Below are 9,000 nucleotides of genomic sequence, written 5' to 3' on the forward strand. Positions count from 1 at the left end.
TAACCTAACGTCATCAGCCCGAAGATTGGGTCTTGGGCGCAGTTGGGTGTTCCAACAGGACAATGACCCCAAACACACATCAAAAGTGGTAATGGAATGGCTAAATCAGGCTAGAATTAAGGTTTTCGAATGGCCTTCCCAAAGTCCTGACTTGAACTTGTGGACAATGCTGAAAAAACAAGTCCATGTCAGACAGCCATCAAATTTAACTGAACTGCACCAATTCTGTCAAGAGGAGTGGTCAAAGATTCAACCAGAAGCTTGCCAGAAGCTTGTGGATGGCTACCAAAAGCGCCTAATTGAAGTGAAAATGGCCAAGGGACATGTTACCAAATATTAGCACTGCTGTATGTATATTTTTGACCCAGCAGATTTGATCACTTTTTTCTGTTCACCCATAATAAAGTCATAAAAGAACCAAACTTCATGAATGTTTTTTGTGACAAAAAGGTATCTGTTCCAATCACTCTATCAGAGAAAAATCAGAGTTGTAGAAATAACTGGAAACTCAAGAGAGCCATGACATTATGTTCTTCACAAGTGTATGTAAACTTTTGACCACAACTGTATATATATACACACGTTTTTTAAAAATCATACTTTCAGGAAAAAAAAGAAAAAAACATGTCTTATATGTATCTCTTTCCAATGCTAAATCTGAAGAAATACATAGAACACACACACGCACAAAAAAAAAAAAAACGGGGGGGGGGGGGCTACTTCGCGGTTTTCCACTTATCGCGGTGGGTTCTGGTCCCCATTAACCGCGGAGTTTTCAATTTTGTTTTCAAAAGTTCAATATCGTCTGGTAAAAACGCCAGCTTGTCAAAAAAACATTTTCCTGAGTGGGAGGAGCGGATGAACGTTCCCATTCCAATGGCGTACTGCAAGCAACACGTCACTTCCACTCATTAATATTCATGACATTAGCTACTGTTGCTAAGTAGGGACAAGCCACCATTTGTCCCTAATAGGAAATGAATTGGCGATATTACAATCCTAATAATTGTCACCTTAACATATTTAGACTGGTGAACGGAGGAGGAGGACCGGCCGTATTGTCAAGCAGTTGACGGAAGCACACACCAAGCTCATATTTTCCGATCATTTACATCTTCATTTCATTGGTAAGCCTCACCTTTTCCCTTTTTTTTCCCCACCTGCTTTAACATTCTTGGAACCCTTGTTGATTTCTTTCGCAAGAAAATCCGCCGTGTGTCCGTCTTACGGGATAATAATGAAATTGCGACACTGTCATAAATCGTCGCATTTCAATCATTTCGTTGGCTGTGAAAAAAAAAAAAAAAAAGGCAAGTCTAAATTTTAAGTCAGATGTAAAGATCGTGTGTAGAAGCGATTGTATATCGAGGTACCACTATAGTTTCTTTTTTTATTTGCTTATTAATTTGTCCATGTTGGGTCGGGAGGAAGCACTGCCACATGATTGCACTCATTCAAGTGTGGCTGGTGAAATGACAAACTGCCTCAGAAGGAGCAGCAAGTTTGTAACATACTGCCTGTTTGTATATTTAAAAAAAAAAAAAGTAACATGACACAAGTATATATTGGTGAATGTTGTCCTAGCCTGTATTTATAATGAATAAAATTCTTATCAAAACACCATATTCCATTTTGTTATTGCATGTACTTGTGCATGTGCTGGTGCTGTCTCGGGAAAACCAAAAGCCTGTCCATACCAATGCCCTCGGGCGGCACATTTCTTTTTCCGATCGTGTGATATTTCAAGTCATTTTGGAAATGCAAAAATCCATAAATCTAAAAATCCAATATTTAGAAGAAAATTTGCCGGCGAGCTATCTTACCAAAATTTGTGCCGAAAAATGCACCTCCTGCGTGAACTGCATCCTGTGACAGGAGCATGCCTACATCACTAGTACAGCTGTTAGACTCAATATTTTCCGAACTAATGAAGCTACCTTCTTCTATGATCGCCACCACTGTTTGGATTGTCATCGAGCCTATACAGAAATGACTTTTGAACAATTTGGTAAAATAACACCGCTGTGGTGACCCTTCATTATATGTTCATAATTCACCCGTGGAACTTATGTGGGGAATGCTGTGTTCCAGGGGGGGAACTCTTTAGCCGTGCGCGTTCCGGCTGAGTGACTAGAGTCACGACAGACACGAGCGGCCTAACACGGCTGTGATATAGTGGATATTATTGTGTTAGTTGTAATACAGGAGTTCGCCAGTAGATGGTATGCATGTAATTTAGATGTGTTATTGTTTGGGCATTACTCCTTGACTAAAAGAGAGTAAAGTGTTGTTGTGGAGAGTCACTTGGCAATACGTTGAGTAAAGTTGTACCAGCCAATAAAGGTGTCGTGTGGGTCATTCGGTCAAGATATAACATCTTTTTTTGGCGACGAGGATCAACAAATGTTTGTGTGAGTTGGATTTTTGGACTTTATAAACGGAATTAATAGGAGGGGGAAAGTATTGAAGAAAGAAAAAAAATGGCGACCATCGGCACTCTGGCAGCGTTTGATGCTAAAAGTCAAAGCTGGGAAGAATACTGTGAAATAATGGAGCAGTTTTTTGAGGCTAATGGGATTGAAAATGGGGACAAGCAAAGAGCTATACTCCTCAGCGTGGTCGGTGCTGCGACATACAGTTTAATACGGAACCTCCTCAGTCCAGAAAAGCCAAAGGAGAAAACTTACCAACAGCTGGTTCTACTGCTAAAAAATCACTTCAACCCTAAACCAAGTGAGATCGTCCAGAGGTACAAATTTGATTCCAGCAGTCGGAAGCCCAATGAATCTGTGATGGATTATGTGGCAGAATTGCGTTGGCTGGCTCATGACTGTAACTACGGTGAGACGTTACAGCAAAAGATAAGAGACAGACTGGTATGTGGAATAAATGATGACCGGATTCAGAGACGACTCCTTGCAGAAGTTGATTTAACTTGTGAGAAAGCACTAGCCATAGCAGTAGCTGCTGAAACAGCAACAAAGAATGTGCAAGATCTACATGACCCGGGCAGTAAAGACAAGTGCTTCAAGTTAAACAAGGGCTCTCATGTAAGTGATACAACAAAGATGGGCGCGAGCGAGTGCTATCGTTGTAAAGGGCAACACAAGCCTTCTGAATGTCGGTTTAAGCAAGAAAAATGCCATAACTGCAAAAAAGTGGGACATATAGCTCGTGCGTGCAGGAACAAAGGTGAACAAAGTAAGAAAAAAAAGGAACAGAGAAGTTTTCGTGCACACAATGTTCAAGAGCAAAAGATGGACAGTGACACAGACAGCTCTGAGGACCCTTTCACATTGCAATGTATGAAGTTCAAGTTGGGACGAATGAGTGAATTTCGCCTGAGAAAAGTGGATCCGTATAAAGAGAGCATGGAAATAAATGGGAAAACTGTTCTTTTTGAAATTGACACGGGATGCAGCCTGACTGTCATGAATGAAAAGACATTTAACTCTACCTGGGAAAAGTGCCAAACTCCACATATCCAGCCAGTTGGAATACAGTTGGAGACCTACACAGGTCACCCAGTGGAAGTTGTGGGAGCAGCTCGTGTCGGAGTCAAGTAGCGAAACTGCCCCTAGTGGTGGTTAAAGGAGAAGGCCCCACTCTTCTAGGAAGAAGCTGGCTTGAGGACATTAAACTAGATTGGAAGGAGATAAAACTCGACACAAAGGCCAACGGGTGCACCATATTCAGACAGAGGAGAAAGTCAACCTGCTAATAAAGACATTACAAAAGGTTCTGTGTCAACATGAAAATGTGTTCAAAGAGGAGTTAGGCACCCTTAAGGGTACCTCAGCCACAATTCATGTGAAAGAAAATGCAGTTCCGCGTTTCTTTCGGCCAAGGTCAATTCCATACGCCATGAGAGCAAAAGTAAATGAGGAACTGGACAGATTGATTAAAGAACAAATAATTTCACCTGTGAAGTTCTCTGAATGGGCCGCACCAGTTGTACCCATCCTGAAACTGACGGGAGCCGTCAGGTTATGTGCAGATTATAAACTGACTGTGAACACAGTGTCGTCGCTGGAACAGTACCCCATTCCTCGAGTGGAGGATTTGTTCAATGCACTAGGGAAAGGTAAACAGTTCTCCAAGCTGGACATGAGCCACGCTTATCAACAGATTCTCATGGATGAAAAGTCCAAGAAGTACCTCACAGTGAACACACACCGTGGATTGTTCACGTACAATAGACTACCCTTTGGAGTGGCCTCAGCATCGGCTATTTTCCAACGGACCATGGAGAGTCTGCTGAGTGGTATTCCACTAGTAGCTGTGTATTTGGATGACATATTGGTCAGCGGTGTGGATGAAGAGGATCATTTAAAAAACCTGGACACAGTGTTGGCGAAGCTAGAAGAAGCTGGGCTCCGCCTTCGCAGAAAAAAATGTGTATTCCTGCAGGATGAAGTAGAGTACCTCGGGTACCGAATCGATGCTCAAGGGCTCCATCCCTTGGAAAAAAAGGTCAAAGCAATTCAGGAAGCTCCGGCACCAACTAATGTCACAGAACTCAAATAATTTTTGGGACTGTTAAATTATTACAACAAATTTCTTCCAAATTTGGCGACATTGTTGGCACCGTTACATGAACTTTTGAGGCATGACGTGAAATGGGCATGGAAAAAAGCGCAAGAGGCAGCCTTCAGCAAAGCGAAAGACTTGTTGAACACCTCAGACGTACTTGTTCACTACTCAGCGGATCGTGACTTGGTTCTATCATGCGACGCGTCACCATATGGAGTGGGAGCAGTATTGTCACACGTCATGGAAGATGGAGGTGAGCGACCAATCGGGTTTGTCTCGCGAACTTTGCAACCTGCTGAGAAGAGATACTCACAACTTGACAAAGAAGGGCTTGCTGTCATGTTTGGAATTGAGAAGTTCCATAAGTATTTGTATGGTCGAACCTTCACAATTTATACAGACCACAAACCCTTGATTTATCTCTTCAATGAAAAGAAACCTATTCCACAAATGGGATCACCAAGAGTGCAAAGGTGGGCTGTTCGACTCAGTGCATATGAGTACAAAATGGTCTATAAACCAGGAAAGCACCACAGTAATGCTGACACCATGAGTAGACTGCCGGTACCAGTGAAATTGAAGAAGGAGGAAGTTACTGAGCAAGTCCTGATGATGGATTTGTTGGATGAGTCATTAGTCACTTCTAACCAAATAAAGAGTTGGACTGCTAAAGATGTGATATTGTCACAAGTTCACGAATACCTTCTCACGGGATGGCCAAAGAAGATCGATTCCTGTCTACAACCATTTCACCAGAGGAAATTGGAATTAAGTGTTCGAGATGGCTGTGTTCTATGGGGATCACGAGTCGTTATTCCTTCCAAAGGACGAGAAAAGATGCTTAAATTGTTACATCAAACACACAGTGGGATGACAAGAATGAAAGGCTTAGCTCGATCCTACATCTGGTGGCCTGGAATGGATCGGGACATTGAGAGAACAATACAAGCATGTAACGAATGCCAGTCTCATCAAAGAGCTCCAGCTCCTGCACCTTTACATCCGTGGGAGTGGCCGGAATCACCCTGGTCGAGGATTCATGTGGACTATGCGGGACCGTTTCTGGGAGAAATGTTCCTTGTGATTGTGGACGCACATTCCAAATGGATGGACATTTACCCCATGAAAACCTCCACATCACAAGCTACAATTGAAAAATTGAGGCAAAGTTTCAGTGTTTTTGGGCTACCACAAATGCTCGTGTCAGACAATGGGACTTGCTTTACAAGCGCTGAATTTGAAACATTTATGAAACAAAATGGTATTCAGAACGTAAGGTCAGCTCCGTTCCACCCGTCATCAAATGGACTCGCAGAGAGAGCAGTTCAGACCTTCAAGGAGGGAATGAAGAAAATGAGAGAAGGTACAATTCAAACAAAACTCTCAAGATTCCTGTTTGGTTATCGAATTACACCTCATGCCACAACAGGAGTGTCTCCTGCTGAATTGATGATGTCACGCAGACTGAGGTCAGCCTTGGATTTAGTCATTCCGGATGTGAAATCCAAAGTGCGCCTTAAACAACAAAAACAGAAAGAAAATCACGACAACAACTGTAAAATGAGAAGTTTTGCAGCTGGAGATGATGTACTCATAAGGAACTACGCCTATGGACCAAAATGGATACCGGGAGTTGTCCACAGTTCTTCTGGACCTCTTTCGTACACCATTGCCGTTGGTAGTGGTCAAATCGTGAAGAGACATGTGGATCAAGTCAGAGCTAGATTGCCTGATCCGGATTTTCACCCCGAGAAAGTAAGCTTGAAGTTGTTTCCTGACAATCAGCCAGATGAAGGTGTGTCGAGGCAGCAACATTCTAGCCTTGAGTTGAAGGAACCTCAGCTATGTCCAGAGAAGAATGCTGAGATACCACCTTCACCCAACCTGATGACTGAAAAGGACTTAACAATGGAAACAGTGGTGAGACGATCTACAAGGGCTAGGCGACCTCCAGAGCACCTCAAAGACTTTGTTTGTTAATGAAAGAAAAAAAAAAAAAGTGTTGGAGTATATTGTTTGCTTGTTAATTTGAAATAAGTATGTTTTTGCTTAAAGGTGGGGGAATGTGATATGGTGGATATTATTGTGTTAGTTGTAATACAGGAGTTCGCCAGTAGATGGTATGCATGTAATTTAGATGTGTTATTGTTTGGGCATTACTCCTTGACTAAAAGAGAGTAAAGTGTTGTTGTGGAGAGTCACTTGGCAATACGTTGAGTAAAGTTGTACCAGCCAATAAAGGTGTCGTGTGGGTCACTCGGTCAAGATATAACAACGGCGAACTTGTCAGGTAGTCCACGCAGGCAGGTGGTGTGGACCCAAATGCAGGGAAACAAAAAGCAGCAAGGCAGGGGCAGACTGGGACTAAAAAGCAGCCCTGGACTTTGACTCAGCCCAGCCCACAAGAATCGCTGTACGAAGGGAAACACAGACCCTCTAGGGGGGTCTGGGGGCATGCCCCTTTGGCAGATTTTTAAATTTTTTTTTTTTTTACATTTTATTGTAAAATGCATCAATTTTGTGCACTTTGAGAGAAAAATGAAGCGGCTATGAAGAACTACACATTGCATTATTATACATTTTGACCTGAATACTCACTGAGAAATTAACAGCACAGTCCAGGTCTCAATTTAGAACCAGAAAAGGCAGGAGACTGCCTGAAGCACAAAGAAAACATGGTATGATTTATGATAAATCACAATGCAAAGTGGCTGTAATTATACATTTTAACTTGAATACTCACTAAGAAATGAACAGAACACTCAGGATCTCTATGTAGAAGCAGAGAAAGGTGATGAAATGATTAAAATAAAATATATCAATTCAACTACCTAAACTTTTTAAAAACTTTTTATTAATATTTTGTTATATTTCTTCTGAATTAATATTACTGCTGCGTGTGCATACGTTGTTTTACAGCTAAAAAAATTTTCTTAGTAGAGGGATGGTAGGACTAGCATACTGTAATTTCACACGATTGCAAAAGGGGACATGGACTAGCTGGCACTAACCCTTTAATTGCCATTTATTTCATTTGAAATGGAGCTACCTGGTGGATAACAATTGCCAATATACCTAGCAAGTAACCCTCTTCATCCCTACTTACTTGCCCTGCGCTTGTCTGGGGAATTTCCACCAGCTCATCATCTCTCCCTCGTCTGTTGTCCCTCCCTGCACCGGCTACACGTAAGAGCGGCTGCCACTCTCACCATCGCCGGGGGCTGGGTTTTTGTAGCCGGCGTTGCCGTTGCAGCTAGACTGCTGCTTGCGAACATGTGTGTCAACTTGTGACATTTTGATACTTCGATCTCGAGTTTCTTCAGTTTTTTCTCTCTAACCTTCTCCGCGCCACCCTTTTCTTTTCTTTTTTTGCCACCACCATCCATATTGTTTATCCACGCTCGTCGCTATTTTGCTTCCAAAAGGAGTAAAGGCTTTACCAAAGTAGGCTACTCTGTGCTCTGTTCGTTCTTCTTCTATCAGATTGGCGGTTAACAGCCAGGCGCTTTGCTGCCACCTGTCGGATTGGATGCGAACCGTAGATAATTATAGAGGATGGGGGGATAAAAAATGTGATGTATATCTGGCGGCCGCCGGCCGTCCAGAGCACCGGCCGTTCTGTAATCCTCCAGAAACTACAGATTACCAGTCCGCCCCTGGGTGGCGGTCAACTCAAAAAAGTAGTGATGGTCCAGTGACACTAACCGGTGCGCGCGCCGAGCTCATGGAGCAACCCCTGCGTCGGTGCGCGTATCGCTACAAGAAAATCACGTGACCGATGCATGAACTCATTGAACTGTGTCGACACAGTCATGACGCGGCAAACTGGTTCAAAAGGAAGAGCGTCTGTCAATGCGATGGAGCTGCTGAAACAATCCACATCTCACGGTTATTTCCTCGTTGTCTACATGCTGTGGAAATGGACGTAACACAGGGAAAATGCACTTGTTATCTTCCATTCAAAATACAATTAATTTTAAGGTAACTCCTAGTTTATTAGTGTCACGGTTACACGCGGGTCTGTCATTTGCGGTGCGTAGAAGTATCCCTTTTGATGCCTTCAAGAGACCTTGATTGCATGTAACCTGCTATCATAGCGGTCAGAGCACTTGGCTTTTGTCGTCCGCGTAGATACGAGTCCTGCTCTGAACGTGCTGAACGAATCGCGTCGCATGGCGGGGTTCCATGAACACCGGATATTTTATTAACGTTATTTTTTTGGCAGGTGAAATGTCGCATTTGTACTTTCAACCTGTCATATACAAACAGTAGCCACCTCCTCAATGCTGAAGCATTATTGGGCCAAGCATGAGAATGAAGTTTCTGATAATCCCAAGATAAACACAGGTATAGAGCCATTCCTTTACTTTCCCACAGTAGCTTTTTTCGGTAATTTATTAGAAATCGGTAATTAAGATATAATTTACAAGTATTTATTGTCCACTTCAATTTTTTTTCTGATGGGCT

At 42.7% G+C, this 9,000-nt stretch overlaps 1 pseudogene; it reads left to right on the plus strand.

The window, feature by feature from the left end:
* Positions 1-2,393: 2,393 nt before the first annotated feature.
* On the plus strand, positions 2,394-6,513 carry LOC130905201 (uncharacterized protein K02A2.6-like; annotated as a pseudogene).
* The last annotated feature ends 2,487 nt before the right edge of the window (positions 6,514-9,000 follow it).

Source organism: Corythoichthys intestinalis, chromosome 17, assembly GCF_030265065.1.
Source record: "Corythoichthys intestinalis isolate RoL2023-P3 chromosome 17, ASM3026506v1, whole genome shotgun sequence".
NCBI classification, from domain to species: domain Eukaryota; kingdom Metazoa; phylum Chordata; class Actinopteri; order Syngnathiformes; family Syngnathidae; genus Corythoichthys; species Corythoichthys intestinalis.